Consider the following 15,974-nt stretch of genomic DNA (forward strand, 5'->3'; position numbering starts at 1 on the left):
ATCTATGTTTAGGTCCCACTGTTACTCTTCTCAGGAAGGACCCGTGGCCATCTGTCCTTCCCATTTGCCCTGGCAATATTTTGGGCAGTAACCAGTTGTGTCCTGGGGGAGCTGCCCCTGAGTCAAGGGATTCCTTGGCTGTCCGCTTCCTCTAGCGTCCTTTATGGGAGGGAGCAGAAACCCTAGGCTGATTCAAACCCATTTTACAGACCAGGAATGGACATCTCAGAGCAGGCGAGATGTGAAAAAGCTCTGTTTCTGAACACCTATTACATACCAGCGATCTTCAAGGTTTCCAAACCCAGGTTCTATTCCTACTAATTTACAACACTCTCGCAAAGCAGGCATTATCTCCGCTTTATGGATTAGGCTCTGGGAGGTTAAGTAACTTGTCCAGTCACACAGTGAGTATATAGAGCCAGGTTTAGAGCTCAGCTCTGACTGACTCAGCAACCCGTGGTCTCCCCTCTCTCTGCTAGAGAGGACGAGCCCCTCCCTGTCCCTGCCACCCTAACTCCGGGGCTCGTGGTCCTCTTGACTTCCTCTTACAGCTGAGAACACCGTTTCAACTTAGACTCTGGGGCAAAGACAAGCTGTATCATTCTTTCCTTTGTTCCTCCACAGTGCTGAGAAAAGGGCACATTCCCTAGTTCGGATGGGAACAGTGGTGGTGGAGGTGATGCTGAGGTGGTGATGACGGTGGTCACAGTGGTGTTGATGGTGGGGAAGGAGGTGATGGTGGTGGTGGTGGTTATTATGATCATAGTAAATGGTAATGACGATCATAGTGGTAGTGACACCTCACCCTGGGCCCCAAACTTACCCTTTACATGAGCAAGTATGTCGTTTGGCTCAAGATCACTCCCCTTCATTCTTCTTTGAGGTTGTATGCACCGCAGAGTAGACAAGACCTTCATCTCCTTCATTCTGGGAATGAACTGAAAGAAGGAATGAGGCTGAAGTAGGATCTGCCTGACTGTCCCACATCAAGATATAAGTAAGTGTCCTGGAGCTACTCAGGGCGGGAAGCCAGTCAGGGGGCCTCTCTTGGCAGCAGGAAGTGGTCACCAACGTGGAATATCCGTCTTGGCAGGAGGTGCCTGGCCCTTGCAGCAGATTCTAGCAGCTACTCCAGCCCAGCGCTGTTTAAACTAGAGGTTGGCAAATGTTTTCTGTAAAAGGGGCAGTAAATATTTTAGGCTTTGAGGGCCAGAATCACTGTTGCAACCACTCAGCTCTGTAGTGTAAAACCAGGCAGACACAAACAATATACAACTATATTTACAAAAATGCGCGTTGGCAGGGCTTGGCCCATGGCCACAGTTCGCCAACCTTAGTCTAACCACCCCCTGTCTTCTCTCCTGGAGGTGCCTCCCTTCTTGTTTCCCTCTCCCACCCCAACTCCACAGCACTTGCTTCTCAAGAGCCACCCATTTCCTTCCCCGGATGACTGATTCCTGAAACTCTGGCTCACAGGGCTCCCTTCATTTTCCTCCCCTTAAGAGACCTTCCCTGACTTCATGGCAGTTCATGGTCCTGCTGGAATCCTTACCATTGGCATACAGTGGGTGCTGCTCTCCACCTGGGGCTGGGGGCAGAGTCAGGGGTGAAAGGAAATACAAAAGCGTAATTCACTGAATACCTTCAGAGAGTAGGCTGGACAGCGGAGACAGGCTAAGAGAAAAAATGTCAGTGGAGGCTGCTGGAGGGCTAAGGCTGGTTTATTTATAGGGGCTAACTCACAGGTCTGGACATGATTAATTTTTATGAGATATTTCCTTTGAAAAATACCCTAAAGGGTAGGATGGTTCCATGGGAATCACATACTGGTAAGCAGCAGAGTCAGAATGATGGGGAACACCCTTGCATGGAAAGGGCCCGGACCCACCAGTCAGGCTGCTTTTTAGAAGGAGGAGAAGCTAATAACTTTGGCTACACATTATGTGCCAGGCACTGGATTGGGGAGTTCAAATTCATGCAAAGCTCCTAATCCAATGACCAGCACATGGCTGGATGTCTAAAAAGCTTTTTTTTTTTCTAATTATTCAGTGCCTGTTAGTCTTCACAACCAACTTGCAAAGGTTAGTACTATTATCCCCATTTCATAGATGAGGCGACTGAGGCTCATGGAGGTGAATTCTCCAAGGTCAAACAGTAAGTGGTGGAAACAGAATTGTAATTCGTTTGTATGCTTTTTCTTCACTAGCATGCTACCCCAGTGATAGCAGATACTTCCAGAACTTTCAACATTAGTGCCCAGTATAGAAACTTGGTCACATGCAGATGTTAGAACACCTGGTTCACGCTCAGTGCCCAAGAAATACTCATTAGCTCTAACTGGGTAGGATCTGTGGAAATGGCTCCTCCTGAGAAATCAAGAGGGCATTTATGGAGACTCAGAGAGGCTCCTGATTATTAAAGATCCCTAATGCTCATCTGTCTGGGTTGTGTTTCTGAGTCTTCATTCAATAAAGAGCTCTGTGAATTTGATGGGAGTCTGTTTTATGGAAGTATAACAGGCAGTAAAATATACCCTTTTAAACAAAGAGGCCAGAACTTTCATACTTAGCTAAGTGATACTCTGAAGTAGACCGCTTGCATGAGCACATTCTAGTTCTAGTGATACCATCATTCTAGTTCTAGGTCAAAGTGTTTTGAAAATTGCCTTCAAGGATATAGTCTGTTGAGTATCTTTAGTGGTGACGCACTTTTGTTTGTTGAGGAATGGATATCCCATCTGGAAATGGCTAAGGGTCTTCCAGAGCTAGGTATGGAGAATAAAGCTGTTGATCTTGTGTAGCTATGAGATTGGGCCTGAGGGTGGTTTTATGAGCAGCAGTCTAAAGAAGGCTTTGTATCCCTGAGGTTCTGAGGTAAGAGGACATCACCAGGAGTCTTATTTTTGTGAGAGACAGGTTTCTAAATAACATGGAGCCCAGCCCAGCCGAGTGCGACTCAGTGGTTGAGCATCAACCTAGGATCCAAGAGATCAGGGTTCGATTCCTGGTCAGGGCTCATGCCTGGGTTGTGGGCTCGATCCCCAGTCGGGGGCTTGCAGGAGGCAGCTGATCAATGACTCACTCATCATTGATGTTTCAACTCTCTCTCTCTATCTCTCTTCCTCTCTCTGAAATCAATAAAGATATATTAAATAAATAAATAAATAAATAAATAAATAAATAAATAAATAACACGGAGCCCAGGTGTTCCCTGTGGGGGTGGGGCTGGGTGGGGAGGCAGAATCTTCACATGAAGAGGGATGTCCTTTACTCTCAGTGAAAGATGTCTTCCTTTTGAGGCTCTTTCACAGTGACTGCTTCTCCACCATCTTCTCTGGGGCTGGTAAGGAGTCAGCTGTGCTATGTTGCTTTGCCTTTAGTGCTCTGACCCAGGGGTGAGTGAACAGAAATCCCACGTCAGGTTGGCAGCTGGAAGGAGGCTTTATTATAGATGTAGGGGTGGTAGAATTCACAGATCTTCAGGCCATAGCCCTATCTCCAGCTGCCTTTCCTTCTAACTCTGGATCTGCCTCATCTTTCTCTTACTACCCAGGTCTACCTTAAAGCAAGTCCAGCCTACATGGAAACTAGACTCAAGACTAGAAGGAAGGGAAGCGAGGATGGGAGGTTGGATAGACACAAAGTGCTAAATTAAAGAGGGGAGAGGAAGTTGGAGGCTGGCCCAAGCCCTAACTGAGGTGCTTGGTGAGGTGGGGGACTGGTCTAGGGCTGGGGAGAGACCCTTTCAGGCATCCTGGCTGATGGTCAGGAAGGAATACTTGGACTGCATGACTGGGTGGCCTTCCTAAAGAGTAGTCTGGTCCAGCTCCTGGAGAACTCACCACAAATTCCTTAATAGAGGGAGCTGCAAGCTTGAATAAGTAAATCTAAGTTTGAGGTCTATGAGAGCAATTACTTTTGCCTGTGACAAGTGAAAAATAAGAATGTTGCCCCTAGAGACGAGTAAGTGAGCAAATTTGAAACCGTAGGCAGATTTGAAGGCCTAGAAATAAACTGGCACCAAATAGCTTTGGCATTGGTAGCCATTCCCTTAAATGTGGCCTGATGTGAACAAGAGTTAGAGTTGGAATAAACATGGAGTCACCCAAGGTGATTGAAAGCCAACATTGGTGCTTAATTATCATGAACAGGAAGAAGAGAGTCTCTAGAATATAAAAATCCATAGATTACCTGAAATGCCATTTATCTAATTGTTTTCCCTCTTTTCCTCTAAAGAATCCTCTACATTTGAATTTTAACCAAACTGTTTTTTTCAATGACTCTGATGGGAGGAATCAGGGACTGAATAATAGGAGAAGGGGTCGCTAGGGGAACTTTCCCTGTCACCTGCTTAGCCTAGACTGGCATCCAGAAAGCACAGAGACACTTCAAATGAGCTCCTGTCCCCAGACCCTGGTGACTTGCTGTCCGGGGCACTGCAAGACTTGGAGGTGCGACTGCAGAACCACTGTCTGTAGTCAAGACAGCGGCCAACTGAGCATCCAGGCCTGGGAGCTGCAGTTAGCTATAGGCTGAGGATGAGGCCACAGGGTGATGAGGTGGCCAAGAGCTACTCTACGGCCAAACTAAGTTACACAACAGAGCCCGGGACAATGGAGGCAGCAGCCCCAATAAACTGCAGCAGTCAGGCCACCGCAGGAGGGTGAGGAAGGTTTGGCTCCTGGCCCACTGACAAAGTGCAACAAAACCAAGCAGACCAGGCCAGTGAACAGTCTAGGAACCATTTTCTGTTAGAGGCATTGGGAGATATTTATTTGAGAAAGGTGAGACAGAATAGGGACACATAGTAATCTTCAAATACTTGATGGACTAAGTTTAAAAGAAGGGAGAGGCTTATTCTGAGTTACTCGATGGGGTTGAAGTGGGACAAATTCATGGAAATGAGAGAGATAAGGAAGGCAGATTTCAGCTCAACGTAAAGAACTACCTCACGGTTGAGCTCTACTACCGTGGAACATGCTGCTTTGCAACTCTGGCTCCCACATTCCTGGAGGGGGTTTGGTTATATGGAAGTCCCGTGACGTTTGTCATGGATGCCGTGTGTGTGTGTGTGTGTGTGTGTGTGTGTATGCATGTGTGTATTGGGGGGTGTGTGTGTGTGTTCCAGTACTGGCTTTGGATTTAGCTTAGAAAAAAATCCATGTTTAGTGTATATGCCACATGTCAGCATGTTCAATGTCAGGGCCCTTGGCTTCTTGAACCCTTGATAGCCAATCATAGCAAGAGGCACCATTTACTGTGTGACTATGCCCTGCCAGGAATTTTAAATGAATTTTATTTTCCAGCAGTACCTGATTAGAATCCAGCTATATCCAGATTAGAGGTAGTGAAGTAGAAAGCATGGGGTTTGACATCAAATAGACTTGAGTTTGCACCTCTGTTTTGCTCTTCTTAGCAGGGTAATTCTAGGCAAGTTTCCTAACCTTTTTAAACTTCAGTATCCTCAACTGTTTAAAAGGAATATTAAAAAGCCTCTGCTCTATAAGGCTCTGAAAGGTTAGGTAAGATAATGTATGCACTACCAAGCAGGCATTCAGCCCCCCCCCCCCCACCTGCCCCGTCTTTCTGTTGACATCTGAGAGCAAGTAGCAGCTGTGCACTTATGGTAACTCTAGTTCCTACAAATCTAGTTAGGGGGTCCCGTCTCCTGCTGTTTCTCTGAGGTCCTGAGCAGGAGGTGTGACCCAGCCATGCCTGGGTTCTCTATTACGTGTCCACTAGTGAGCCAGCCATCGACTCTCTCCCTCTTTTCTTCCTTTGCTCTCTCCCTTCCAGATCCTGGGCTCCAAGCTGGGAAGCTCTTGGACTTGATCTAGCCTAGTGTAAGGCTTGTACCAAGGTAGCAGTTTTCCTTTGGGAAACTTTCTTCTGGATATATTCAGGCACTAGGCAATCCTATCCCTGCCCATAGTGTGAGCATAAACCTCCTTTGTCCAAATGGCCATTCACAGAGCACACAGGGTGGAACAGGTAATTTTTTTGCAGGGGTCAAAGTCCCACAAACCCTGTCCCGGAAGAGAGAGATTGTATTTAGGGTTTACTTTTCTGGTCCAGTGGAAGCAAATAAACAGGCAAACAAACAAAAAACTAGGACCAAGTTTAAAACAAAGTAAGTAAACTCAGAAAATATACGCAAAGCAAAATATATGGCAAGACTTGATCCTTTTAAATGTAGCAGGTTCACAGAGGCTGAGCTGAGCTGAGCCTGGGGGAGCCCAGGGATCCTTCTTGTCTGCAGTCGTCTACCCAGGACATCAATGGTCTGGGTGACTGGCCCTAGGGCAGTTGGATCAATGAGAGAGATACGGATGAGGGAGAATGAATTTAATCCTTCAAACAAGCCCCAAAGACCGGTCAGACCAGAAATAGATTATCCCTCCCCAGACACACACACACACACACACACACACACACACACACACACACACACGATGCAGGTAGAAGAGAAACAGTCAATTTGAAAAGGGCTTTGGAAACTCAGAGCATAAGCCTCTTGACCAGTCATTACTGACTGGTTCTAAAGAAATGCTGAGGTTTCATAAAAATATGCCTCCTTGTAAAACCACACCTGCGGAGCAGAATGAATGGAGCTGCTTTTCCCCACCTCCCTGATCTCTTTCCCCTCCAACCAGTAGCCTCCTTTCCTTCTATAACAGCATTTTCCCTTCTTCCTTTTGAGACAGCCCTCATGAGTATTTTAACCTGATTTCACAGGGTAAACATGTTATTGGACCTCAGAATGTGATTTTCTTCCCTCCCTAATTTAGTTTCTATACACCGAAGGGCTGCCTTCCAAGGACCTGGAAGAGTAGACAGGAAACATCCGAGAGTACCCCACATCCCATCACCATCTCTTTCAAGCTCCGGACATAAACCCACATGAGCTGGGAGAAGTGAAAGCAGAACTTTGTGCCTCAGGAATGACCTACAGTCTTTGGTGCCAGAGGGGATGCTGATGCCCAGTGAGCTCCTGAGGAACCGTCAGCCACCCAGAGCAGCAGGGGCCTAGCCTGGTGTGGAGCAGGAGCAGGTCAGGCTGAAGGCAGAGGTGAAGTTGGGTGTGTGGTCAGGGGTGCGTGGGTGACCCCTCTGAGGTGGGTAGTGTTACTGACTGAGAGTCTAAATAGAGGAAGTGGGGCAGAAGCTTTAAAAACTCAAGAGTATTACCTCCTTGGTTGAAGGAGCGTTATTTGAATGAATTTTTGGCGGTGAAGCATAGAGTCAGGTAACTCACTAGTAAGCCCTTTTGGACACTCTGTGGCTTTTAGGTGTTAGCGAGATTGGCTCTCTGAGCACCTTGGGGATGAAGGTGACCCTAGGGGAGTGGGGCTTCTGCCAGGTTAGGAATCTTCCAGGACCTAGGTCGACCCTGAACCAAGGAGAGGGATCAAAACCCCATAATACTAATACTCTAAACAAGACAAGGGCCGGAAAGGAAGTGGGGAGGACAGGAGAGTGGGATTTTCTTCCAGAAGGAATTTAAAGCCCAGGGTCATTATTCAGGGTCAGCTGCAGGGGATTAGCTGTGAGGGATGGTGGCTGTTGAGATGGGAAGAATCAGTCCCTCTTCTGAGGCAAGAAGAGAGAGCTGCGTGGCTGGGGCTATGGGGCAGCACCTGGCATAGGGACAGAGGGGTGGGCTCCAGAGCCACCCACCTGAGCTTACGCCCTCTCTCTGGACACGGATCTGCTGAGAGCTTGGCTAAGCTCCTAACCTCTCTGCACCTAAGGGTCTTTATCTCTAATGTGGATAAATGATTACATCTGCACCAGGCGGTCGTTATAGAGGTTACTTGAGATAAAAACATGCTGTCTGGTAGAATTTCCTGCGATGGTGCAATGTTCTCTGGGCTGTTCAGCAGCTACTAGCCACATGTAGCTATCAAGCACTTGAATCAGCCAGTGAGACTGAGGAACTAAAATTTTAATTGTCGTTCATTTTACTTACTTTAAAGAGCAATGTGTGCCTAGTGGTTCCCTTATTGGATACTGCAGGCCTTGGCAATGCCTGGCAAGCAGAAAGTGCCTGGTGAACGACAGCCGGAGGGATGAGGAAGAGTGGGAAGCCTTGAGCCGCCAGAGCCTTCCTCCCAACCTTAGCTTTTACCAGCAAGTCCCAGGGAGGCGAAGTGATCTGGGCAAAGGTTCTCAACCCCAAAGCCTGCTGGGATCGGAGCCACATCCCTACCGGAACTGGGGGCCCAAGGAAAGACCTGAGGCCATTTCTCTGGGTTAGGTCTGAAAGAAAGGACAAACTGGGAAACCTGTCAAAAGCTTAGAACTTAGGACAGAAGCTGGAAAGACCAGGAGTCTGAGAACATGGAGCCAGGTGGGGAATGAAGCTGAGGGCCTGGCCTGCAGGGGACAGGAGATGCTGCGGGGTATCTGCTCACCAACTCTATTCCGCTCCCTCCTTTCTAGAAAACAACCGGAGAGAGCTAGAAAGAGCCGGTGCGACCCCTTGTGGCTAATGGACAACAATTGCCCTAAGGAGGGACTCTAAATGTGTACTGAAGTGTCATTCTCGATCTCCCTACTCACCCACCCATCAGGCTTTTTTTTTCTTTTCAGTTCTTTCTCAAGGCCGAGCCCATCCCTGCCTCTGGGAGCTCAGGAAGAGGTAGGCATATACTCAATATAGCCTTTGCACTTCTTAAAACATTTTTTTGTACCTCCATTATTGTAATTTATCACACTCTATTGCATATTTTATTGTTTTCCTCTACTTCTAGTCTGTGATCTCCTCAAAGGCAGAGGCCAAATTGAATTAATCTTTGTGTCTCCAGGCCTAGCCCCATATGAGCTCCAAGACACACCAAAGTATAATGTTAGGAGCTCTGGAGTCAGAAAGATCTGGATTCTAATCCCAGGTCTGCTGCTTACTAGGTGGAGGACCCGGGCAGTGGCTTAATCTCACCAGTCTCAGGTTTTAAATTTGCAACATGGTAAAAACAGCATCTGATTTCTAGTATCATGGGGAGGATTACCCTTTTGCACACACAGCATCTTGAATACTCACCCCTCCGCCTGAAATTGGATTCTACCCTTGTATCTTCTTAGGAGCCTTCCACTGCTACCAATGCTACGCTAACCTTTCCCCCTTGGAATTCAGTCACGCCATCTCAGCCGGGCCTTTCTCATAGGTGCTTCTGAAAGATGCTCCAGTCTCTTTCATCTGAAAACCAAACCAAACCATGCCAGCAAGCCACCCTCTCTGGACTCCACACTCACTGCGAGCGAGCCCCATTCACAGACAATCTACCTGAGCGGGGTCCACGGTGGCCCTCGCCAGTCGGTGTTCTGAGACACGCTGTTGTGCTCAAATGGTTATAAGATGCTGACCTTAGCCCTCAGGGCAGCTGGGTGGGGGACACTTGAAGCTGGAAGCAGCCTTGCTCAAATACCCAGTGTTCCACTCAAATATAATTTTCTATTTGTGCCACAAAGTGAAACGGTTTGGGAAGCACCGATGTTTGTTCTCTGGCCCCGTCTCCACTTGGCCCCTCTCTCCCATGCCTCAACCCACTCCAGCATGGCTTTAGCCTGCCCTTCACGCACGTCCCCAGCACATTCACCCAGTGGACAGATTTGGTCTGCATTCTGTTTGATTGTGACTGCTGATCGCTCCTCGCTTCCTTAAACACCCTGCACTAGGTAGGGCACCTCTCCTGGTATCCCTGCCCGCTCGCTGCAGGTTCAGCTGCCCTCCTCTAGCGGCTTTGAAGTTCCTTAGACCCTGATCCCAGGGCCCTTTCTCTTTCCACTTACTCTATAGTCTCTCGCTAAATATTCTCATCTGCACCCATGATTTAAATGATCACCTCTAATGCAGCGAGTCCCACATTTGTCTTTTTAGCACAGACCGTACTGGGTGTTGTTGGGGTCTCAGAGGCTCCTTAAACTTAATATGTCACGACTGAACCCAGCCTTTGCCTGCCTCCCAACCTGGGCCTCTTCTGGTGTCTCCTCCTGTGTTAGTCAGCAGCACCCCTCACCAGCCTGCTGTGCCAGTCAGAAACCCTGGTTTCATGATTCTGATGTGCCCCAAAGTGCAAATTATCCCAGCAAAATGCTCCCATTAATAAGACCCTTTTTGATCACAGGTATCGTGTGCCAGGGTGCTTTATATTCCGTCGTATGTGGCTACTCTCTTCCACCAGGCTTGGTTGGGGGGCATACATCCTATCTTAACACTTCGCACATCCACCTGCCATGAATTCCCACAGAACTTCAAGCTTCCCGAGGGCGTGGCCGAGCTCGGCTTGTTCTTTGCTGCATCTGCTCAACAAATATGTGCGGAGGAGACTGAGAGGAAGCCGAGCCCCCACCCCCTGTACTGGGATAGCTGCTGAACTGTAGTCTCATCTGCCTCCTTGAGGCCCTCTCACCCTCCCATTTTCTTATTTGCGAATGAATGGATTTTAGGGCTAATATCCCCACCTAAAAGTGCTCAGTTGACTCTGAGTTAGTCTAGGATCCGAATAATTCAGCACCTTTCTGCCTTCCTCGGTGGTACTGGGAGATTGCCTTTGGACAGTACCTTGGAGGGCCTGCCATTTAACCTATGGCATTCCTTTGAATCACAGCTCCAAGCCCCATCTCTGTTTCCTTACTTTTGATCTTATACATATTGATTACTTTCTTTCTTGCATGTATCACCCTATGTAGCACGTTCACATTTTTTTTGTTGTGGTTCAGACAGGACATCCTTGACGAGAGGCCGGTGGTCACCAAAGCAGCCTTAGAAATTCTCCATGGAAGAGGCTGGAAAGGAATGGAGCTGCATTCTTCCCTGGAGATAGAGAAAGAAAAGCACAAACTATTAAAGTGATAAATTGGATTTTGGGGGTTCTCTGTTTACCGCTGTCCGGCACAACCTGTTTCATGCATTTATACTGAACGCATAAAATAGGGCAGCTTTCATTTCCTTCAGTTTGCTTATTTTCGCTTCCAGTTCCCTGGGGGAGGAACCCGGGTGAAAATGGAAAGACCGTAAAGCTCGTGCACTTAGAGGAGGTGGCTGCAGGGTTTAGCACACGGCCTGGCTGTCGGATGCCCACGAGCAAAAGGAAACGAAGCAGCAGGGAGACGCCAGAGAAAGGGCCAGAGAAAGGGCGCGGCCGGAATGGGGCAGGCCTGGGGCCCGGAGCCGGGCAGCCACCTCACCGCTCCTCCCGGGGGTCTCAGCCCTGCTCCCCTTCCCAGGGTGCCTCCTGCCTCCAGCCCCCCCCCCCCCCAGCTTCTCCTGGCTGCTCTCACCTGCACGGCCCTGCACAGACACCGTCCAAAGCTCGCCCCTGCCCCTGCCTCTGCCTCTGCCCCTCTGCCCCTGCCCCTGCCTCTGCCTCTGCCCCTCTGCCCCTGCCCCTGCCTCTGCCTCTGCCCCTCTGCCCCTGCCCCTGCCTCTGCCCCTCTGCCCCTGCCCCTGCCTCTGCCTCTGCCCCTCTGCCCCTGCCCCTGCCTCTGCCTCTGCCCCTCTGCCCCTGCCCCTGCCTCTGCCTCTGCCCCTCTGCCCCTGCCCCTGCCTCTGCCTCTGCCCCTCTGCCCCTGCCACTGCCTCTGCCTCTGCCCCTCTGCCCCTGCCCCTGCCTCTGCCCCTCTGCCCCTGCCCCTGCCCCTGCCTCTGCCTCTGCCCCTCTGCCCCTGCCCCTGCCTCTGCCTCTGCCCCTCTGCCCCTGCCCCTGCCTCTGCCCCTCTGCCCCTGCCCCTGCCCCTCTGCCCCTGCCCCTGCCCCTGCCCCTCTGCCCCTCTGCCCCTGCTTCTGCCTCTGCCTCTGCCCCTCTGCCCCTGCCCCTGCCTCTGCCTCTGCCCCTCTGCCCCTGCCCCTGCCTCTGCCCCTCTGCCCCTGCCCCTGCCTCTGCCCCTCTGCCCCTGCCCCTGCTTCTGCCTCTGCCCCTCTGCCCCTGCCCCTGCCCCTCTGCCCCTGCCTCTGCCCCTGCCTCTGCCCCTCTGCCCCTGCCCCTCTGCCCCTCTGCCCCTGCCCCTGCCTCTGCCCCTCTGCCCCTGCCCCTGCCTCTGCCTCTGCCCCTCTGCCCCTGCCCCTGCCCCTCTGCCCCTCTGCCCCTGCCTCTGCCCCTGCCCCTGCCCCTCTGCCCCTGCCCCTCTGCCCCTGCCCCTGCCCCTCTGCCCCTGCCCCTGCCTCTGCCCCTCTGCCCCTGCCCCTGCCCCTCTGCCCCTGCCCCTGCCTCTGCCCCTGCCCCTGCCCCTCTGCCCCTGCCCCTCTGCCCCTGCCCCTGCCCCTCTGCCCCTGCCCCTGCCTCTGCCCCTCTGCCCCTGCCCCTGCCCCTCTGCCCCTGCCCCTGCCTCTGCTCCTCTGCCCCTGCCCCTCTGCCCCTGCCCCTGCCTCTGCCCCTCTGCCCCTGCCCCGCCCCTCTGCCCCTGCCCCTGCCCCTCTGCCCCTGCCCCTCTGCCCCTGCCTCTGCCCCTCTGCCCCCGCCCCTGCCCCTGCCTCACTCACCCCTTTCAGCTTCCAGCCCATGTTTCTACAACTTTTACTGCCGAGCTTCTCAGGAGTCGCCCACAGCCACCGTTTCTTCTGCACCCCCCTCCCAGTCTGAGATGCTGTCCTCAGCCCCCCCCAGTCTGAGATGCTGTCCTCAGCCCCCCCCAGTCTGAGATGCTGTCCTCAGCCCCCCCCAGTCTCAGATGCTGTCCTCAGCCCCCCCCCAGTCTCAGATGCTGTCCTCAGCCCCCCCCCCACCCCCCCGCACCACTGAACCGCTTCTGTCAAGGCTCAAGGGCTCCCGCGTGTCGCTCGCCCCAGCAGACCACCCTCTGCCCTGCACAGCAGCTTCTTCAGCAGCTGAAGGCTGCCTCCGGCTTGAAGCGCTTTCCCCCTCGACATCCATCACGTCCCCTCTCTGCATTCTCCTCCCGCCTCCTCGCCACTCCGCCTTGGTCTGTTTGCGGGATCCTCCTCGACACCGACACCGAATGTTGGGGTCCTTAGAGTTCAGTCCTGGGCTCCCTGCCCTCCCCTCCCCTCCTCTCCCCTCCTTTTCTGTCTCTTCACCGTTTACACTGTCTCCCTAGTCCCACGTGTAGTGACCTCAAGTTTATGTCCCCTGACCTGACTCAACCTTCAGGTGGATTTTGGACCTGAAAGCACAACTGCAGACTCTCTTCCACTTGGGTGGTGTGCAAACACCTCCAACCTAACACATCCGTGAAACCCTTCGCCCCTCTCCTTGCTGGGAAGAGACAACCCCTCCCTGCCCTTTCCACTGTCCCCGCTTCCTCCCCGTCACTGATCGCCCCACCACTTCCTCAGCTACAGACTTCAGAGTCATCCCTCACAGCTCATCTACCGGCTCCTCTCCAGAATATCTCTCCAATCCACTCTGTCTCCCCATCTTACCACCCCATTGTAGTGGAGCCCCCCAATATCTTCATCTACATTACTGGACAAGCCTCTTTATTAATTTCTTGGCCTCTGGCCCCCCACCCCTGTCCACAATACATTTCACACACAGAAGAAAGAAGTGACCTACCCAAATATAAACAAAACCCAATGTAAATACTCTTCTGCTTAAATCCCCCAGCATCTCTATTGCACTAGAATAAAACGCACTCCTTTTTACAAAGCCCGGCAGGCTAGGCTCTGTCTTCCCCTCAGCCTCATCTGAGGCCACCCCTTTTCCAACCATGAACTGGGTGATCCTTCAGCTCTGCTGACAACCTCAGCTCCTCCCTCCTCAGGGCCTTCAAGGCTCTGCCCCTATTCACCACCTGGCCCTGCACTGTGTGTGTGTGTGTGTGTGTGTGTGTGTGTGTGTGTGTGTAAAATATTAAACACTCAGAAAAGTATAACAGAGCATAAGAAAATCTGGGTACCCAACGATTAGCTCTATTTAATTCTAAAATGTCACATGATTCAGATTTTTGTTTTTCTTTAAGAAATGAAGTCACACAGAATCAGCTGAAGCATGGCACCCCCTCCCCCATGCTTTCCTAATTCTATTTTCCTCCCTCTCTTCCTAGAAAAAACCTTTGAATTTGGGATTTATCAGTCCCATATGGTTTTGTTTTTCCCCCCAAATTTTTAATATGTCTTTATTGATTTCAGAGAGAGGGAGAGGGAGAGAAGAAACATCAATGATGAGGGTCATTGATCGGCTGCCTCCTGCACGCCCCCTGTTGAGGATCAAGCCTGAAGCCCGGGCATGTGCCCTGACCAGGAATGAACCGTGATCTCCTGGATCTTAGCTGGATGCTCAACCATTGAACCATGCAAGGCGGGCCCCATGATGTTTTTATACTTTCATTACATATGTGTGTATCCATCAAAAATATAGTATTGTTTGGCATATTTAAATTTCATATAAATGGTATTTTATTTGGGAGGATTCTGCAACTCACCCTGCTCCTCAGCACGGTTTGTAAGTTGAATCCATATGAACACATGTGGCTATGACTGTCACTTCCACGGGGGTGAAGTATTTCATTGGATACATATGACTAACTTTATTTGTTCTCATAGTGATAGATAATGGTCCCATTTTTTATTTTTGGCCATTAAACACACTGCTGCAAGGAACATTTATATACATCTCCTTAGGCACATATCTCCTTGCTGTTGGCCCACTGGCCAGGTAGGCAGTCATTGTTGAGAAAGGGACCCCAGAGATGCCTTTAGGGCAGGTTCCATCCCCTGGGTCACTGGGGCATGTCGTCTTAACCCTCTTCTCACCCAACTCTTTTTAAAATTTGAAAGTAATACAAAACAAAAACATCCCCATCTTGAACTAAAACTAAAAAGCACCCAGCTTGGTAAAACAAACATCTACATGATTAGCATCAGAATTTACAATGGTAACATTTTAACATATATATTTGCTTCAGATGTGTGTTTTTTTTTTTTTTTAAATGTATTTTTATTGATTTCAGAGAGAGGAAAGGAGAAGGAGAGAGAGAAATAGAAACATCAATGATGAGAGAGTCATTGATCAGCTGCAGTCAGCAACCCGGGCATGTGCCCTGACCGGGAATCGAACCCTGATCGCCTGGATCCTAGGTTGATGCTTTAACCACTGAGCCACGCCCGGCCGGGCCAGATGTATTTTTTTTAAGAAACAAAACATTCCGCTCTTTCCAGCCAGCATCAGGCCATGAAACCTGGGGCAAGTGACAGCCCCACCACAAGAAGCAGAAATATGAGCTGAGACGCTCTGCTGCCAACACTAAGATTGGCTCGCACCATGTACACATGGTCTGCGTGTGGGGACGCAACAAGAAGTGCCACGCCTTGAGGCTGGATGTGGGCGACTTCTCCTGGGGCCCGGGGTGTCGTACGTGCAAAACAAAGATTATTGATGTCTGCAACGCATCCAACAACACACTGGTCCATCCAGAGGCCCTAGCAAAGAACTGCCTCTGCTCAACAGCACATGATACCGACAGTGGTTCAAGTCCCGCTAGGCACTGCCTCCGGGCCGCAAGAAGGGGGCCAAGCTGACGCCTGAGGAGGTAGAGATTTTAAACAAAAATGATCAAAGGAATGCCCAAATCAGCAGCCTCCTGGAGGAGCAGTTGCAGCAGGGCTAGCTTCTTGCATGCATTGCTCCAGGACCAGGCCAGTGTGGCTGAGCAGATGGTTATGTGCTCGAGGGTAAGTGCTGGAGTTCTGGCTGAGGAACATCAAGGCCCAGAAAGGCAAATAAGCCCTGGTTCCTCCTACCTTAGCTCATGTAATAAAGATGTGCACTCTAGAAAAAAAAAAGAAGAAATGAAACGTTCCAGTTACCCTGGGACTTCTCCCTATTTTTTCACCAACTTCCGTGGGTGTGTGTGTGTGTATCCAACCTGATGCACATACAGTCATATCTTACTTATTGTTGTTTTACTTTGCATTTCCCTAATTCCTTTTGTTCCTATGCTGTTGACTTCCTTTGTGGTCTGTGGGTTCCAGGTTATCAAATGAGCAGAAGTGGGTTGGGGTGGGCGGAGGTCACTTTC

At 50.6% G+C, this 15,974-nt stretch overlaps 1 pseudogene; it reads left to right on the top strand.

Annotated features, from left to right (window-relative positions):
- The first annotated feature begins 693 nt into the window (after positions 1-693).
- LOC107538991 (small ribosomal subunit protein eS8 pseudogene) lies at positions 694-15,605 on the top strand (annotated as a pseudogene).
- The last annotated feature ends 369 nt before the right edge of the window (positions 15,606-15,974 follow it).

The sequence above is a fragment of the Miniopterus natalensis genome, chromosome 19 (assembly GCF_054644295.1).
Source record: "Miniopterus natalensis isolate mMinNat1 chromosome 19, mMinNat1.hap1, whole genome shotgun sequence".
Classification (NCBI taxonomy): domain Eukaryota; kingdom Metazoa; phylum Chordata; class Mammalia; order Chiroptera; family Miniopteridae; genus Miniopterus; species Miniopterus natalensis.